Source organism: Dunckerocampus dactyliophorus, chromosome 15, assembly GCF_027744805.1.
Source record: "Dunckerocampus dactyliophorus isolate RoL2022-P2 chromosome 15, RoL_Ddac_1.1, whole genome shotgun sequence".
Classification (NCBI taxonomy): Eukaryota; Metazoa; Chordata; class Actinopteri; order Syngnathiformes; family Syngnathidae; genus Dunckerocampus; species Dunckerocampus dactyliophorus.
This window is the reverse complement of record NC_072833.1, coordinates 11,448,146-11,467,475: the sequence shown is the minus strand read 5'-3', so window position 1 is coordinate 11,467,475 and position 19,330 is coordinate 11,448,146. Positions and strand designations below refer to the sequence as shown.

General features: G+C 44.8%; 1 protein-coding gene across 3 annotated transcripts in view; it reads left to right on the top strand.

Annotated features, from left to right (window-relative positions):
• The first annotated feature begins 1,761 nt into the window (after positions 1 to 1,761).
• nlgn2a (neuroligin 2a) overlaps positions 1,762 to 19,330 on the top strand; it is a 116,473-nt gene continuing 98,904 nt past the window's right edge. The window contains exons 1-2 of one of the 3 annotated variants that reach the window (XM_054753973.1): positions 1,763 to 2,598; positions 4,521 to 4,638. The gene's annotated coding sequence lies outside the window, so the exon portion shown is untranslated. Of the gene's footprint in view, positions 2,599 to 4,520; positions 4,639 to 19,330 lie in introns of all 3 variants that reach the window. The other 2 variants (XM_054753974.1, XM_054753972.1) reach the window with 2 other exon arrangements.

Sequence of the window (19,330 nt, the reverse complement as noted above, 5' to 3'; positions counted from 1 at the left end):
ACCTGCTCTGTTGCGCACTGCTCTAGCATTCTCAGCGCATAGCAAATCTATGCAGCACACAAAATAAAATCCAACATGAACCGTAAATAAAATAAACACCATTTTGCAATGCAGCTCTGTGAGTGACAGCAAGAAAACAAGCGGTAACACAGTAGAACACACTGATATGATCCTGCTTGCACGTATTTACTTACGCAGCCAATCAATCCATCAGCACAGTGACACAGTATATGCCGCCGTTTTGCAGTGGAGTTAAGAGAGCTAACTCCTATGGTTTTCTGAGTGAAAAATGTGGACTGAATGTCATGTGTGGCTTAACCCCGCATGTAGTACTAGCGTGCTTTTATTTTGATGTCTGGACTTACTGGATACAGGAATTTTTAAGCCGAATTTGCCCCGGTGTTGCCAAAGGGACCGCTCTGAGGTTTTGGACAGGTGTGATACTACAGTGTGCATGTCTGATGCCGCTCACAGAGGTCCAAGGAATGCTCAGACACTTAAAAAATTAGGGGCAGCATTGTGCCCAACGTAGCCAAGTCACTGCATGATCGCTTCTTGCACATTTTTAATAGACACAGTTCATAACAGCTGCATGGTGGCCTCGTGGTTTGCATCTTGTCAGAAGATGTCGAAGATCTGGGCTTGAATCTCCATTTGGACATCTTTGTGTGGAGTTTACATGTTCTTCCCGTGCGTGTGTGGGTTTTCTCCCGGTACGCCCACATTTCAAAATATGCATTTTAGGTTAATTGGAGACTCTAAATTGTCCATAGGTGTGAATGTGAGTGTGAATGGTTGTTTGTCTATATGTGCCCTGTGATTGGCTGGTGACCAGTCCAGGGTGTAAGCTGCCTCTCGCCCAAAGTCAGCTGGGATAGGCTCCAGCATACCCCTGTGACCCTAGTAAGGACAAGCTCCACAACCCTGGTAAAGACAAGTGGCACAGAAGTAGCACGAATGCTCAGTGTGAGCGCAGGGGGAAAAGAGGGACGGGGTATCACGCCAAATCCAGTAAATCCAGCACGAAAGGCGTGATGGCGTTTCAATTTGTGCTCTTCCATATGTGTACTATGTATACTGCGTACTTAGTTCCTGAAAGTGCCAATTTTGACAGTGTAGTGCTGTCCCAAATCTACTGCTGTTGTTGCGCACTGACCATTTATCTGCGTCCTGTCCTTCTCTCCTTTTTAATCCTGGATTGCTACCAAGTTAGCTTCGCCCCTTCAACTAAGTAGCCAATATGTCGATGATTGAGGGTTGTTAGGCTCCATCGCTGCACACTCACCATTCGGGGCGTGCTGAGTCCATCCGTGCACTGCATTATTGTCGTATTTCTCAGTGTTGAGGCACTTATGCATTCAAAATGCTAAGTGCACGTGTGGAAGTGCGCCAATTGAAACACTGCCCTGGTGTGAGTAGGATGTTAACTTAGCAAGTACTTGGTAATAGTCTAGTCACATTGCTGATCGCAACCACTAGAGGGAACACTTGCATGGCATATGCGGATTGTTATGATACGCTGTGATCCTGTGGTCACGGTTACAGCTCTCAATGCAGTTGGGTTTACTTTTAGATCTGAATGTGTCAGACATCTTTAACAAGGGCATCTACAGTATTTACTGGAGCGATGGATGGAAAAAAATGGGCGTCTGTGCCTTTAACGTCCTCTGACGTCACACTGATGCAGCAAGAAGAGGGATGCCTTTAAAAAAAAAAATGTAAAAAAAAAAAATGTTGCCATCACTCCATGAAGATGAAGGATATACGCGTGCCCGCCAGCGAGGATGCTGAGGCTGAATCAGGCTCCGCGTATTGAGGTCAGAGGCAAGCGTTGCCATGGCGACCGGCTCGGGAGGAGGACACTGCGGCGCGCGCACCAAACGACGGCGGGGGCGTGCCGGCGAGGACGAGCACACGTGGGCGCGCACCGAGGCGGTCACTGCATCCACAGCAGCCGCATCAGCAGACACCACACTCCGAACAAACAGCACCGTGGGACCGCATCGTGCACCGTGACTCTTTTTTTTTTTTGGAGCATTTTGACGCCCCTTTGGAGGGTTGACTTTGAGGGTTTATCGACGACGTTTCGTAAGGGAAAAAACGCTGAGCTGTGTGATCACAGGTGACTTCTCCGCCGATGTCATTTCCGCGTCCAAATTGGTCGAAGGTTCTACTGTGGCTCAACCTGGCCTCCGATTGTGCCCGAAGCGAAGCCACCAGTGAGACGATGAATGAATGAATGAATGAATGAATGAATGCTCGAATGTGCTGCCGTCCTCCTGGAGACGACGGAGGCTCAACGTGCACGGATGCACTAGAACATCCTCGTGATTAGCATCTTTCTATTATTATTATTATTAGTATTAGTATTATTGATGCTCTGTTTTCATTGTCATGAAGTCCCACCTGCTGGCCCGCTGTTCGACTGAAAGAAGGAAGGACTGCTTTGACTGTCAAAGGCTTTTATTCAATTTTTGTATATTTTTGTAGTTAGCAGTTGCTTGAATTGGCTTTTTGAGGAGGGCAGAGGACACACAAATAAAGGACATAAGAAGGACCCAGACTTTCCACCAGCACTCGGGGACCTCAAATTAACAGGTATGTTAATTTAAGTGTTTGACACAGCTTCATCTGCCCCAACTATGTGTTTTGGTCCTATTTGGTACTGTTTATGCACTATGTCTGTGTCCAGTAGTTGCCCACTCATACTGCTGTTACATTAATGTGCTAACAACCATTCTTTATAAAAATGTGTTTTTGCATACGGTAATTTCACTTTGAGCATCCTAAAAACAATAAAAAAAAAACACACATCAGTTTGACCCACTGCTGTGTGCATATACTTCATTGTACACACCGACATGTTACCTGCATATTATTTAGGCTTGTTATGCATATAGCATATTGGCACTAATGAGCACCCCATGTAATAGGCATCTATTCATTTGTTGTGTTCACACATGTGCCGTTTGGTTCACCAGAGTGCACGTTGCGTCGTGTATGATGTCTTTCAGTGTGTGCATGAAAGGTTCTGATCCAGCTGTTGCAAATGTAAGCCTCCATTCTGTCTATAGTGAGGAGGGTGGAAAAAACAGGAAACACCGTAGCCATGAGCGCATGTAACCCCCCCTGCACACACAAATAGATGCTTCAAAGAATGAGCCACATTGATATGCCATGCAGGCTGCTGTCATGGCCCGCTGGGATCAACAGCGCCTGCTAGATGACAGGATTCAGCACGGACAAGAAGACCTCTGTTCTTATCTGCAGCCTGGCTCGGCTCTCTTCTTTTATTTAAATGCAGCTCCGCCTATTAGCTTTTTAGTGATGGAGAGCTTTAGGGATAATAGAAGTTGCATACATGGCTTTAAATGTTTTATACTGAGAGCCCCAGTGTGGAGTAAAGGCAGGTCGTTGCTTGGTTCTGTGACGTAGGCGTCACGCCAACAGACAGGTGCAACCTCTGTTGGATGCTGGTGGAATGGCAATGTTTGTTTTTGCAACGTTGTGATGCATTAGCAAAGGCAAGGCTGGTTGCTGTTGTTTTTGTTGTTGTTTAGGATAAATGTAGTTCTTCTCAGACAACGTGAACACAACCTGATGCGTTATTTGTACTCAGTTGCCGTTTTATTAGGTAGACCAGGAGCGTATTGGTGAAAAATTGTTGCTGTGTAAGTGCATGATAAGAAATATATATTTTGTTGCTTATGGATGCACCCAGCCAATATGAGATTATCTTATTTCTCTGCAAACAGTACTGTCATGTTAGCACCCCACAGGCAGCCCACCGCTTTAGCCCTTAAATTAAATCGACTAGCTTCCTCGCCTGTCAAGACAATATGGATTTGTAAGACTAAAGTGTGCGGCCAGTGCGACCCTCTTTATTGCTTTTATTCCTTGTTTCTCTATACGTTGCTCGCTTGGCTCTCTATCCATTTGTGGGCCATCTCTTTCATTTGCTTCCAGAGAGCACCTTGGCGCGCTCGGTGGGCCTTGTTGCACTGCAGCATCTTTGTGTGTATCTCAAGGAAGAGCCTGGTCAAGATACGTGGTTTGTGGTGTTTTTTTTCACTAACATGTAGATGTTGCTGCAGTCTTAAGGACAACGTGGAAGATTATGGACCAAACTTTTTTTTTGCTTTGGATGTGGTCATTTTTAATACACATAAGTTTTGCTTCCAACTCCGCAGTCTGTCTGTCCATTGTGGCCTAGCTTGCCACCTTATGGGGGCCACTGGAATGAGATCTTTACCCTTAGCTGCTTAGCTGAGACAAGAGAGGTCAGAGCCATTACATGTCCCTCAACTTGTCCTCTTTGTCTTTATATTATGTTATGTCTTTGTCCTAAGCAGTGGGCTGGTTAAGAAGGTAACAGCAAGGTTGAACCCCCGCTGCCTCTGTTCACTTCCAGAGCGTGTGGCAATCCCCCACCATCCTCACCTCTTGGGTGCACCTCCTTGCACCGAGCGAGTCGACCGCCAGCCGAGATCAATGAACATTTACTCCTCTTCTCTTCTCAGAGATAAAAGCTGAAGGAAGACACACACGATCGGAACCACCCAGAATGCCCGTCGGCCTGCTCATTCCACCTCAGATGGTCCTGAAAAGATTAAAAGGAGCGTGCCTGTTTTCCAGCAAGTAATTTGATTAAAAATAGAGACGCAAGGCGACGGTGGGATTTCATGTGTCTTGAATAGAAAGCATGATACAGATTTGATGGAATTCGCAGCTGGGATTAAATACGTCCTGAGTGCCGGCCAGTCAGATTGAGTGACAGTTGGAATCTGTGTCGCTCTGAGCAGCACACTGGGACACTTCCCGCTCTGTTTCTCTGGCACATTCATCAGAAGTGGACCCGCGAGCTTAAATTGGGCTGTGATTTTTGAGGGGGGGGGGAATTTCATGCACAATCCATCACTTTATGTATGTGAACATGAGAATCCTTTACTAATGGCTGTGTTACATGCCTCCACTGGTGTGTATCTTGGAAGAATTCTGTGACAGCATCTCAAGGTCAATGGATTTTTGATTAAGAGTTCTGTCAGTGTCAAACATTAATATCAACAAAGTTATGTGGTGAATGGATTTCTTGGCAGCAACATAATTCAGGCCCTACAGGTTTGCCGCCATTGAAGTTAATAAAAATAACAACCAATAATTTGTCAAACTTAGTTCACTATAGGACACTCAGAGACAAAGAAATATAATAAACAAAAACAATAAAACAGACAGCAATGTTGAGTGTGGGACCATTTTTAACAAAATTATATGGCAATGCTCTCAATGGTAAAAAGTGGATGGAGTAAGGTTCCCCAGGCGGTCAAAGTTACCCTCCTCCATGTGAGCGTGATCTGTTTTTTGACCGGCCCATATCTTCTAAAGCTTCAGTCGCTTCATTGTGTTAAAACTGTCTTGTGCATTTGAATGTGAAGAGGTTTAGCTCGGAGCTTCTGGCTCTCTTTTGCCTCATTTTGCACACCTAACATCTGCTGTGTGCTCCCCCGCTGGGCCGCACGTGTTCTCACCGGCCTATGCGGCGCACATGCATATTAGTGCGAGCTGTCAGCCGGAGCTTAAAGCACCGGCAACAGGAAGCGCAGCCGCGTTGTGAGGAAGAGGCGGGTAGCAGCGCAAGGCTTTGTTGGCCCACATGCTGAAGTGTTATTACTGTGGCTGCACTGCATAATGATGAGGGCTTTTATAAAATGCACACACTCACATAAATGCAGTACTGGTCTTAGTCAGTCAACCATAATGAGGCCTTTTGGCACCGCGGGTACTATCCAATTGATGGTCGTCCGGTGAAGCAACAATATAGGATTAAAGGTTCATATAACAACTCCTGAGATTGGCTGGCGAACAGTCCAGGGTGTACCCCGCGTCTCGCCCAAAGTCAGCTGGGATAGGCTCCAGCATACCTCCTGAGCTTAAGCGGCATTGAAAATGGATGGATGAATATGACAACTCAACAAGTCCTGTTGTTTTTATGAGAATTTAGTAGAAAACACACTTCAATAAAATGGGACTTCTGCCCGGGCTTTATTTTGACATCATTTAAAGGCTTAATATGTACTCCAGTTGACAGCATGTTGCCATGGTGACCCTAGGTTGCCGCTACTCTATGTACAAAACCTCTCACACACCTCCCAGGGTGCGTTCATACTTGTCATGTTTGGTTCAGTTAAAAGGAACTGTGCTATGTTGTCTTGCAAGTGAACTTTGGTGCTGTTTGGTTCACTTGAGCTCAAACGTGAACGCTACACGGACCAAAGACACAGACCGGTGTTAAAATGACGACAAAAATATGCGGAAATGACAAATACAAATATTAAGATGGTATCTAAGACAGCAAAACTATATTTGAATCCCATTCAGCAGATGGCATTTATTTGTTTTGGAATATTTGAGTTACAAAATGTAATATGCCACGAAAGCTGCCCAACGAAGTCCTTATTTATGCATCATGTTCTTTACTGCACAGCATTTGCTCCCAAGACAAAAATACCAGTGTGAACGCTAAATGAACCCCTCCAAAGCGTGCAGGAAGTTTCTTTTTAAAATTTGTGGTCCGGACCAGAGTACAATGAAACCTGGGGATGTGATTTGTCAGGGAGAGGCAGGAAGTACTTTCAATGTTACTGTTATATTTATCATACTCAACATGCAATTTGACTCTTGAATACGCTTGTATTAGGTCTCCATTTTGTTGCATTTTCCTGGTTTCAGTTTCACTATGTTCAGTACGGATAAATCAATAGCTATTATCAGTTTCTCTCTTGGGGGGGGCAGAAAGTAATTGAGAACCACTGCACTATACCAAAACATGTGTAAATGCAGACTGAATCAGTTGCCCTTTAATATTAATTCTCCATCTTTCCAAGACATGTTAGACTGTTGTATGCTGTGGCGGAGCCACACCATGGCTCAAACGCGGCTCTGTGGTGCAGAACCTTAGTTCAGCCTAACCGCCGTTTCCGCTTGGACGCATTTCACTGCAGCACACAACTTTCCGTGTGGAGGAGCTGTCAATAAAACCGCGTCTGGCATGAACTGCAAGCGGTGGGTAAGTTTTCCATGATTACTTTGGTCGGTTCCGGTCAAGTTTTCTCTGTAGCAGCATGAGTGGCCATGTAAACCAAGAGGTCTAAAGTTAATACAAGCGTGCCGATCGGCATCCACTTCCTTATTATGCCCTGCGCGGGTTTGGCTGCCATGATGGGGAGCAGAATCCAGAAACTATGCATTGAAAACATGTCCTCGGCACACTGCTCGGCTATCAATTGCTCTAATAGACGGTCCAAAAGCAGTGGCGGAGCTACAGGGTGGCCACCTCTGGTCACTCTGCAGCCACCCCACTGGCCATCTAGACAATTCAGGTATCAACTTATTGCCACCCCTATGTGAGTAATGGTCTCACCTTGGCCACCCCAATGAAACATCTCTGGCTCTGCCACTGGTTATATGCTTCCAACTTTAGTGTCCCTATACCTTTATAATACCTACAGTATATTGGTCTATTCACAATGACTGTAGGGATGTGTCACTTCCTAAATGAAGTCTCAAGATCCATTAAGACTTTCTCTTGAACAATTTCAGCACATTAAGCTCAGGTTGATGCATTGTTAGTTGCCGGGCTTTCACTGTCACAATGTCAGACGTTAATGATAACATGAAACCCATTCTCACGTGGACAATTAGCTGGTCTCCTTACAGGCAGGCAATTTGCATGCTCTCAAACATCGACACTTTTGGGGGGCGAGTTGACAGTCTGACTGACAGTGACGAATGGGCGCTGCGACGTCAGCATTGGACTTTCACGCTCAGCCGCTGCCAAACGGGGCCATGACGGTTGATGTCACTGTCGCATTTGGCGAAAACGACGCTGAACATGATGATGAAGAGCGGCACGCATATGTGACACACACACACACACACAGACGAACTGATGCCTCAGAACTTTTGGCATGCCTTTCTCTTTGGAAGTGCTCTAAAGGCACCTTTTGAGTTGTTTTGTTGTGTGCGTGTCCTCCATCCCTCAGAGAAAACAATTCGTGTTGTTTGAACCATTAATCTGTGGCTCTTCAAGGCTGAAGCATGTCCTTTGGTGACAAATGGAATCCAATGCAAGGCCCCTTTCGGCCTGAATCTGTTTTGCACACGACACAGGTAGCAGTCGGCACGTAAATGTCAGCGGCTCGCGCTGAACTTTACTGCATGCACCTATCTACTTGGCCTGCAGCATTACCATCCCGCTGCAAAAAAACAGTCACCATCCTTGTGTGCAGTGCCCTTCATGAGTCATCTTGAAATTACCTGAGGTGGAAGAAAGAAAATGAAGTGTGGAATGTTTTTTATTTTTTTGGAGCTTGTGCTAAAAAGATGCATGAGCTTACTGTATAGGCACACATTGCAGCATTAGAGGAAGAAAGATGTGGTGGTGTTGTCAGCCTAATTAGCTCAGCTAAGGGAGTGTAACCTTGATCACACGCTAGTGGCAAACGAGATTGCCATGCTGGGATATCTGTTAGTGCGTAGCACTTTTAAACAGCAGGAGGGATTGGATGCGGACTGGGGGGTTGGTTAGTTGGTTGGTTGTTGTTGAGTGGTGCCATGAGGGGACATGGGAAGAAAGTAAAGCAGAGCTTCCCTGGAGCCCACATAAAACGTTCATTTGGGCTTAAACTCCAGGGAGTTGGATGTAAGAAGTGGGAATGGAGAAGGAGGCAATTGGGAAGGCTGCAAGTCAGCAGGATTTGTGTGTGCGTGTGTGTGTGTGTGTGTGGAATAAATACCATCTCCAACCAGAGGATGTGTGTTACATCCTGGTCGACCGATGCAAAAAAAAAGCTGCATGACACCTTCTCTTCCTATTAAGAATTTTGTTGATTAGTAAATATCAAAATAGATTTTTTCCAAAGGTCTCTCCAAGACCGCCCCTTGGATTGCATCCTCGACATCTTATTTTTTACGAGGCTTATCCAAAGGAGGTGGGGCTGTATTGATCCCACAGTGAAAATCATCACTAACATGAAGAAATTCCCCTGGGAGAAAAACTGGGTGGAGATTGTCTATTTCATTTTCAGTGTCCACGTTCTCCACATCTAAACTAGTCATGCCAGCTATCCTCCATCCATCCATACCCCTTCCTCTTTTGCCACTGGCCCTCCCTCCTTTTCTCCCCTCTCCACTTAATTAACCCATTGATCAGGGCGCATATAAATTAGTCTTCCAGAGGGGCCCTTAAAGGAGACTCTCCCGTCTCTTCACGCCTCTCACTCAGAGCAATTTGCGGCCCTCTTGCCAACAAGGTCTGTCTGCCGAGCTTGGCCTCAGTTGTCTGGTGATTTGCAGCAGAATATATTTTACTCGCGTTTGTCAGGTTTTTTTTTTTTTAAATACTTTTTTCAAAAAAAAAAAAATCCAAAGCAGTTTTTTTAAACGAGACTTGAAGCCAGCAAGGAAGTTGGGTGGAGGTCAATGCTGCTCTTGTACAACCCTCTCAATTCATTAGACTCACATAGCGCAACCTTTTCATGGCGCCTCTTCTTGTGGCTCCAAGGCCCCCCCCCCCCTTCCTTCCTCTTCCTTTCTTTTGGCCAATGCCTGACCTGAGTGGGACGCCGGGTCCCTGCTCAGAGATTTGCCCAATTAGGAGGATCTCAGAGGTCATTGTTGCCAAGGACCTCTGCAGCACCCCCTCTCCTCTGCATCCCCCTGCCTCTCTATTCCAGCTCCATCCTGCCTCCTTGCTGTTTGTATAAAAATCCCATGGAGAGGAATTCGATTTTTACTTAGCTTGCAGCTATGTACAGTATGCACCTGTGGAATATGTGGATGCATGTCTAACTGCAGAATGGTTATGGAGGTCACATACAGTACAGTAGGTTAAGGGAAATTTACTCACCACATAAACTGATTGGAAAATTCGATTTCCTTGCCCCTAGTGGTACTCTGTATAAAAAATGGGTTAGTTGCGCAATAGGTTAAGAGGTCCTATTGCTGTTGAAAACCCATATTATTATCCTAAGATTTGAAAAAAAATGTGTATTTACTTACCGCCACCTTGACACGCTTTTCCACAGTTGAACGTCTTCTGGGTTTTTGGCTTTTTATTTATTTCCATCCGCTCAGAGCTTGTGTTTTCCATGGTGTCGGTTTGGAAAAGATAGTCGGGACAGCTGATCGTAGAACAGTGCTTCTCAAATAGTAGGGTGAACTATCAGGGGGGTGTGAGAGACAGGGAGTACTTTCAATGTTAGTGCAGACCTGCCAACATGTACAAATTTATTGTACTCATCATGCAGTTTGACTCTTGAATATGCTTGTGTACTTCACAGCTCTCCATTTCATTGGGTTTTCAGGTCTTGGATTTTGAGCTTTCGGTTCCGAGTTCAGTCTGTAAAGGACAGATAAAAAATAGATATTATCAGTTTGTCAGTAGTATTTTACTAATATTTTTGAGGGGTGTAAAAAGATTTCTGTCTCCTGGGGGGCATGACAGAAAATAATTCAGAACCACTGGCGTAGAATCATCCTGCGGTAATACACATTCAGTCCCAAACTTTCTTTTTAGTATCAAAACAGTATCAAAACACCTGCCCTCCAAATACAATACCAAAGAATCTGATGCAGTGAATGCCATCTTTTGGAAATGTGAACAGCTTCTTGAGTGTTTGAGCAAAAGCCTGCCATACAATGAGTGGACATAATATCAAAAAATATATAATAACAACTGAAAATCAACCACCGGTCCATACATTCAATTGCTAGTTCCAGGTGGGAGGGTTGTTGAGGCAACATCACTTCCTCCTTCTCCGTTCTACGGACAAAGACTGGTTTTAGTGACCAAAAATGTAAAAAAACATTCAAGCACACATCTTAAATAGGAAATATGCCTTTCAATGTTATTTTACACAGCAAAAATAACAAGATTAACATGTGTTTTGGTGACATGAGCACTTTAGTACCATACCAGTACAATACAGTACATCTGCCCCAGTGAAAATTCAAACACTGCACATTGTTGTGAATTATGCTATTTTTCATTCCATCTGATATCCTCCACAGCTCAGCAGTATTCTTCTTGGTCGGATAAAAACACACTCAGAGTTACATGCAACCCCTGTGGCCTTAAATATGAAAGAGAGTGAAGATTCAAAGAATGCCTGCAGGCCGAAGGAGAGCGTAGCGTGCCCAGGAGGCGCTGAATGGCTTGAAGTTGCGCATCCTTGTTGCTAAGGCTCGAGGGAATCAGTCTTATATTTGTGTGCTCTGTGACGTAAAAATGTAACAATATGTATGTTTACTTTTACCCCGAGCACATTGTGTCACCTGCTGCTAGTGTGTGTATGTCTTTTGGTGGGAGGGAGATGTTGTGGGGGGTGCAGAGTCGTCCTCTTTGTCGTCTGAGCACATTAAGTAGCCTAAGTGGCTCTCGCGACTCATCCTGTCACGCATACGCAGGTTTACTAGCCTCGGGCGCATTCCAATGTCGCTGTCACTGCGGCATGAGGGTAAATATGTTTTTGGGAATAATCGGATCTGCCAAGTGGCCCCCTCCCAGCAACAGTTGCGATGCTGTTACATTTAGTCTTGTCAAAGCCTTAATTCAAGGTCAGTCACGACAGAGGAGGCTTTGCAGGCGGAGCGTTGGGGAACAATTCAAACATGACGCTTCTTGGCGTGAGAAGGGGGGAATGCTTCCCGAGGGTTCTACGAGGCAAGGTGAGCGATAAGACAGTCAAACGGACAGTGCTGTTTTTATGTTGGTGGGGAAATCAACTTTTTAGGTAGCAGGAAAACTCCAGTACTCGCTTTAACTGTCTTTGCCTTTTTAAAATTCAGATTTGTTTCCCCCAAAGGCAACAAACACGTCTACAACTTAAATACATGCAGTGAAGCAGTCAATAGAATAGCTTGGATTTATTTTTCTGGACATGAACTGTAACACAGTTCCTGCCTACTTGTTGGTATGCAGAAGTCAAGGTGCACAATCACAATGTACCCCATAACCAATAAAACAACAAAATAAGGGGCTTGTGGTGGCACGCTAACCAGATGGACTCTCTGGTGGGCTCCCTACCATTGCCTTTAAAAGTACCTCCAATTAATACAAGTCATCATTACAGCACGATTATGAAAGGAGGGAAAATGTAAAGGAGTAATGTAAGGCTCGTCAGTAGTGGGAAGTGATGCAAAGTAACACTGCAATACTGTTGCTAAATGTGAACAATCTAAACAACCCAGTTAAGCGTCGCGAAGTCATGACAAAATTACGGAAGACAAGACACATCATATTTCTTCAGGAGACCCACCTGCCTCAAGAGAAAAATTAAAAGCTAAGAAGATTTGGTTACCAAAATTCATTCTACAGTGTTTTTCAACAGGGTGTGACCATATTCATATCTAACTCTTTTGAACGTACAAAAGTAATCAGTGATAAAGAGGGATCATGTGTTATTGTGATTGGGAAGTTGGAAGACATTAGTTAACATATATGCTCCACCAATGGCATCATGGCATCAGGTTTTTTAAGACCTTGTTTGACAAGATTATTTTGGAAATGGAGGGAATGTTAATGTGTGGGGGTGACTTTAGCATTGTGATGAACAGTAAACTAGATACAACAAACAAAAACAAACTCCAGCCATATTACTAAACAGCTCAAGACAATGCTAGGTGAATTTGGTGTGGTTGATATGTGGGGAGACTACACCCACTCCCCAGCACTCAACAGGAGTTACGCTAGAAGTGACTACTTTTTCAACCTAAAAGGATACAGGCCTGTGAAATCGGAGTAGCAGACGTGTCTTGTGGTCGACTTAAAATCAGATGAGAAAAATACATTACGGAGACTAAATGTTACACTCCTAAATAAACAAAATATTTGTGGAAGAAGCCAAGAAAGACATTGAAATATAACTAGAGGACAGTGTTAACGGTGAGGTGAACCCTAATATTTTATGGGATGCTCTCAAAGCAGTCGTGAGAGGGAAATACATTGCTAAAAGAGCAGCCCTTAAAAAAGAGAAGGAATACAAAAAAGAAAGGAAAAAGCTACTTGTAACTGAACAAAAACATAAAAGCACCCAGGATCCTGGGCTTCTTCCCAAAATTCAAGAATAGAAGAGAAATTTGAAACGAAATTTAAGATTTTTTAGACAATCATACTATGACCGAGAGCAACAAAATTACTAGCTAGGAGACTTAAGGAACAGCAGGCGGAGAGGATGGTTTGTAAGATCAGGGACCCATTTATGAATAAACTGACCTATGACATCTTTTCTAACTATTATAGTGATCTTTATAGCCAACCTCTATCTGCAAACAACTGATCAGATGAGGTCATTTTTGGAAACAATGGATCTACCTGCAATAGATACAGATCAAAGATGGCGCCCTCCGTGGCAGACGTCTCTGTGACACTCTCCCGTGTTTTTCTATTTTTTGCTATTTTATTGTTCATTTTGGACATTCAACACACTCACGCAGTACATTACAACAGAGAGACACTTTTGAACATCGGCAGGGTTCACCACGAACTTTCATTTAGCCTCTCAGACTTTGCCTTTCTTCTGCGCCGAGAGAACGCAGCAGCCTGCGGGCCTGGTGAGCTGAATACCCGGCGAGCAAAGCATCCGAGGCGTAAACGAGGCAAGCGAGCCGGCCTGCATGCTAGGCTAAAAGCTAGAGCGACGAGGCCACCGCTACCAAGCCTGCTGCTAGCCAACGTCCGCTCTCTTGAAAACAAGATGGACGAACTACGAGCAAGGATTACAGCTCAACGTGAGATCAGGGAATGCTGTGTCCTCACCTTCACAGAAACCTGGCTGACGGAGGATATACCGGACTCGGCGATCCAGTTGGAATCATTTGCTGCTTACCGGGGAGATCGGACTTTAGCGTCTGGTAAACACAGAGGTGGCGGTGTCTGTGTTTACGTAAACAAACGGTGGTGCACAGACGTACAGACGATGGAAAAGCACTGCTCGCAGGACATTGAGCTGCTGATAGTGAAATGCAGACCTTTTTATTTGCCTCGTGAGTTTAGCGCTGTGTATTTAACTGCTGTTTACATCCCACCACGAGCTAACACTGCTAATGCACTAGGCCTCCTGCATGACATCATTGATAAACACGAGACCAAACACCCAGACGCTGTATTTATTATATCTGGCGATTTCAACCACTGTAACCTCAGGACTGTCCTCCCCAAATATTACCAGCATGTGAGCTTTCCCACAAGGGAAAATAACATCCTGGACCAAGTCTACTGCAACATGAAAGGTGCTTTGAAGGCTGTTCCAAGACCCCACTTTGGTAAGGCTGACCACATCTCTATATTCCTTTATCCAACATACAGACAACTTCTTAAAAAAGCTCCCCCTGTACGTACAGCAGTTAAAGTGTGGAATGAAGAAACTGATCAAGTACTTCAGGACTGCTTTGGCTGCACAAACTGGGATGTGTTTAAAACTGCAGCGGGGAGGGAAGATTGTACTGTTGATTTGGATGAATATGCTTCTGCTGTTACTGGCTACATTAGCACATGTATAGAGACTGTTACCACCACCAAGTATTACAGAAAATACCCTAACCAAAAACAGTGGATGAACTGTGATGTAAGGGCTAAGCTACGTGCTCGTTCGACTGCATTTGTCATGGGCACCGCTGATGACTACAAAAAGGCCAGATATGACCTGAGGAGGTCCATACGAGAGGCCAAAAGACAGTACAGACAGAAGCTGGAGGGCTACTATTCCACCTCAGACCCTCGGCGCATGTGGGCGGGGCTCCAGCACATAACAGACTATCGACAGCAGAGTAGCATAGCCACGTCCAGCCATACCACACTTCCAGATGAGCTGAACGAGTTCTATGCCCGCTTTGACACCCAAACTCCTGATGAGCAGAGAGGGTGGCTGAACCTGGGGAGCACACAGGACTCACCTCTCATGGTGACATCAGCTGATGTGCGCAGGGTTCTAAACAAAACAAACCCACGAAAAGCAGCAGGGCCAGACAACATCTCAGGACGTGCACTTCGGGTTTGCTCATCAGAGCTAGCTGATGTGCTTGCTGACATATTTAACCTGTCGCTTGCACAAGCATCTGTACCGACCTGCTTTAAGTCCACCACCATAGTGCCCGTACCCAAGAAGAGCAACGTGACCTGCTTGAATGACTATCGCCCTATAGCACTCACTCCTATTGTTATGAAGTGCTTTGAAAGAATAGTCATGACCCACATCAAAAAGAGCATCCCGGCGGCAACTGTGGACCCTCTACAGTTTGCATATCGCCAGAACCGGTCCACGGATGATGCAGTCAACACTGCCATCCACACAGCCCTTTCTCACCTACAGGGCCAGGACACATACGTCAGAATGCTATTTATAGACTATAGCTCTGCTTTTAATACAGTCTGCCCCCACAAACTCACAAATAAGCTCCTCACACTTGGCCTGTCTCCCTCCCTCTGTAACTGGGTGTTTAACTTTCTCACAGGCAGACCCCAGTCAGTCAGAGTCCACAACTGCACATCCAGCTCAAGAATTGTGAGCACTGGGACCCCACAGGGGTGTGTGCTGAGTCCACTCCTCTACACGCTCTTCACCTACGATTGCGTGGCCTCCCAGAACAACACCAGCATCATTAAATTTGCGGATGACACTACAGTCATCGGACTGATCACTGGTGGTGTTGAAACATCATACAGAAGAGAGGTGGCGGACCTCATAGCTTGGTGTCGTGATAACAATCTCCTTCTCAATACAGATAAGACTAAAGAGATGATCATTGACCCAAGAACAAGGGAAAAGGAGCCGCATAGACCCCTGTTTATTGATGAGACTGAGGTGGAGAGGGTGAAAACCTTCAAGTTCCTTGGCACACACATCAGCGAGGACCTCACCTGGTCTCACAACACCCAACAAATTCTGAAGAAGTCCCAAAGGAGACTGTACTTCCTGAGAAGACTGAGGAAATTTGGCATGTCCACCACAATCCTGAGTTGCTTCTACAGATGCACTATCGAAAGTGTCCTTACCGCCTCCATCACTGTTTGGTACGGTAACTGTACAACACGTGATAGGAAGGCACTCCAGCGGGTGATCAAGACCTCACAGAACATTGTTGGGGCAGCCCTCCCCTCACTGCAAGACATTTATAAATCTAGAGTCCTACGAAGAACACACAACCTCATCAAGGACAGCACACATCCACAACACTCATTATTCACACTCCTACCGTCAGGCAGACGCTACAGGAGTTTGAAGTCCAGGACCACAAGGCTGGCAAACAGCTTTTACCCACAGGCCATCAGGCTTCTCAACGAAGCACTCGCACACGCCGCACGCAACACACGCACACACTCATAGCACTTTATTTATTTATTTATTTATTTATTTATTTGTATTATTTGCTTGTATTAATGTCTCTTCTGTTGTTGTTGCTTAATTTATTGGTATATATGTTTATGTGTTTATGTTTCTATGTTCTTATTCTTTCTCGTGTTTCCTTTCTTTTCTTGGGAGTATGAACAGAATAAGATTTTCATTGCATGGTATAACTGCTGTTTTACCATGCACATGACAATAAAACTCTTGAATCTTGAATCTTGAATAGGGACAAAGCAAAATGATATTTTCACAACACCTATTTTTAAATTGGAAATAGCAAAGACCAAGGAAACTTAAACCAAATAAATCTCCTGGTAGTGATGGCCATCCGAATGGGACAAGAAATTTGCGATACAAATCATACCCTTACTTCAATCCTCCTTGAACTATACTCTTGAACGCGGTGTATTACCGCCATTTTGGAATGAGGCCATAATTTCAGTTATTCCTAAGGGAAAGGACAATCAAACCTGCCCAGGCTACAGACCCAGTTCAGTGCTAAACGTTGACTATAAACTATACACGTAGATAACAGCAAGATGGTATGATCATATCGTGAAAGACATCATAAATGAGGACCAGACAGGTTTTATGAAATGGCGGCAAACCCATGACAGCATTCGGAGAACAATACATGTTATTGACCATGTCAAACGTAACAATATTAAAGCGGCATTAATAAGCCTTGATGCTGAAAAAAGGCATTTGATAGTGTGAATTGGTCTTTTTTGTTTCAGGTTCTTGAGATATTTCGGTTAAACGAGAAGGCCATTCAATGCTTTTAAGCACTATATCAAAACCCGACTACACGAATAAAAATAAACAGTAGCCTAACTGACACAGTAGTATTACAGTTTTTATTGAACCCCTAGCACAGCTAAAAAGACAAAGCACGGAACTAACTGGAATATAGACTGATGACGAAAAACACATTTTTGGGCATTTTGCAGATGAGGGGACTACTTACTGAGGGGATCCAGACCTAAGTCTGCCAGAATGGATGAACCACCTGGAATGTATGTTTTTGTATGTATGTTGTTGGCTGAGCTGCAAGCTGTCGACAGTAAAAGGCATTCGAGATCAACCACACTGTTGTTGTATGGCATACAATTTATGCCATATGACCGTATTGAATGGTTGCCATTCTTTTGCAATGTAACGAGTGTCTGTGAGCATGCACCATTTTTGTTTTGTTTATATTTCCATTGCCGACCAAACGCTTCAGTAAGCGTTGACTGTCGGGACGAAGGCTTCGCTGCTCGAGGCACCTCAAGCTGTATTTTCCCCCCACCCCCCGTTCAGAAAACTGTCCATGTCGGTCGTCGGTGTTCATGCGCTCACCTTGTTCATTCTGTCTAAAACTGAAATATTCACACACTTGGCTTCTTGCCTTCATTCATGTTAGCACATGCTTTCTCCCGAGGCTAATTTGGTGCTAGCACTCACTAGTAGCCCCGCATCCACAAAGAGGCTGAATGAGAGGAGATGAGGTTTCACTCTCTCCGTTCATTCCACTATAGAACCAATGCGCACAGACAGATGCAGAGTGAACCCTCTTGTCATCCAGCCTGTGTGGTACAGAGAGACGAGCAGATGACACACACACGCATACATGCACGTGTCCATTTATCGAGGGTGCCATAATTTATCTACCTGTTTTTTTAATCGTTCGATTAATCAATTTATCAATTATTGTGACAGCCTAACTGCAACAAACACACAATTTAAGCAAACATGACTATTTCAGATACCTACAATTGAGAAACTATTATGAGAGGGAAATAATACAATAGATACACAGAAAGGGACATAGAATTATTTAAACAGTGATGGGAGTCTAGAAATAAAATAGTATCCACACTGTACCAGAATTTAATGGAAGGAAAGGGAAACATCGAGTATATTAAACAAAGATGGGAAAGAGAACTTAAGGTAAACTTTACAGAAACATGTATGATGTAGGACAGCATGAGCCACACAAGAATTGTTGTGCCTTGGTGGAGGTCTTTGCTCTACTGAGGACCATGTTTTTCCTGTATCTGATATGTGTCCTCGAGGCAAAGGCATCGACGTGTCATCATGATAGCGCCACAGAACCGTTTTGTCCAGATGTTGGGTTGATACCGTAACACGTCAGTATTGCCTACAAGTGGTGTGAAAGAAAATGACCCGTGCATGTTGTAGCTGCATCAACAGCATTTCAGGTGCTTTAACCTGACAGTACAGGAAAAACTGCAGGGACCAGCCTGCAGTAGGTGCTTTTATCTCACACTTAAGTCGCATGCACCTCTGGCTTGGCGTACTTCGTCATGCCACACAACATGCTAGCTATCTCGGCGAGGATAATCACCCCGCAGGCTACATGTTTATCTGCAGGTCGCGCGCTTTGATAAGAAAGCAGAAGGGATGTGGGAGCACAACATTGCGGCATGTGATGCGACAAGAATGGCTTTTAGAGGGCTGACTTGTGGCCTCGCTGGTGCTTGTGCTGGGATGTAAAGGAGCATCCCATTACTGGAAGGGGTGCATTAGCACTCAGACGTTCATCTCGAGGAATGATGGAGCGAGGGGACGCGGGAGACACTGGGAGGAGCTCGCTTGATGGGCACAGGGTGTGTGATGGGAAAGGGACTGAGATAGAAATAGAGGAGGCGGCGACAGAATGAGAAAAAGGGCTGAAATGGAGAAATTTGCCACATGGTTGGGAAAAAGGGGGAGAAAAAAAGGGGCACGAGGCTGCGGCAACAAGACGACACACTAAAAGCAAGAGGGAAGGGGCGAAGCTGTAACGACGAATAAAAGCCGACGATGGAGATTTGATACCGTGAAAGAGATGGAGTGCATTAGGGAACAAAACCATGAATGATGCATCAAAGAGGTCGGCTGTTTGAGTTATTGGGGCTGAGGCGGTGCCGGTCGCTTGAAAGGAA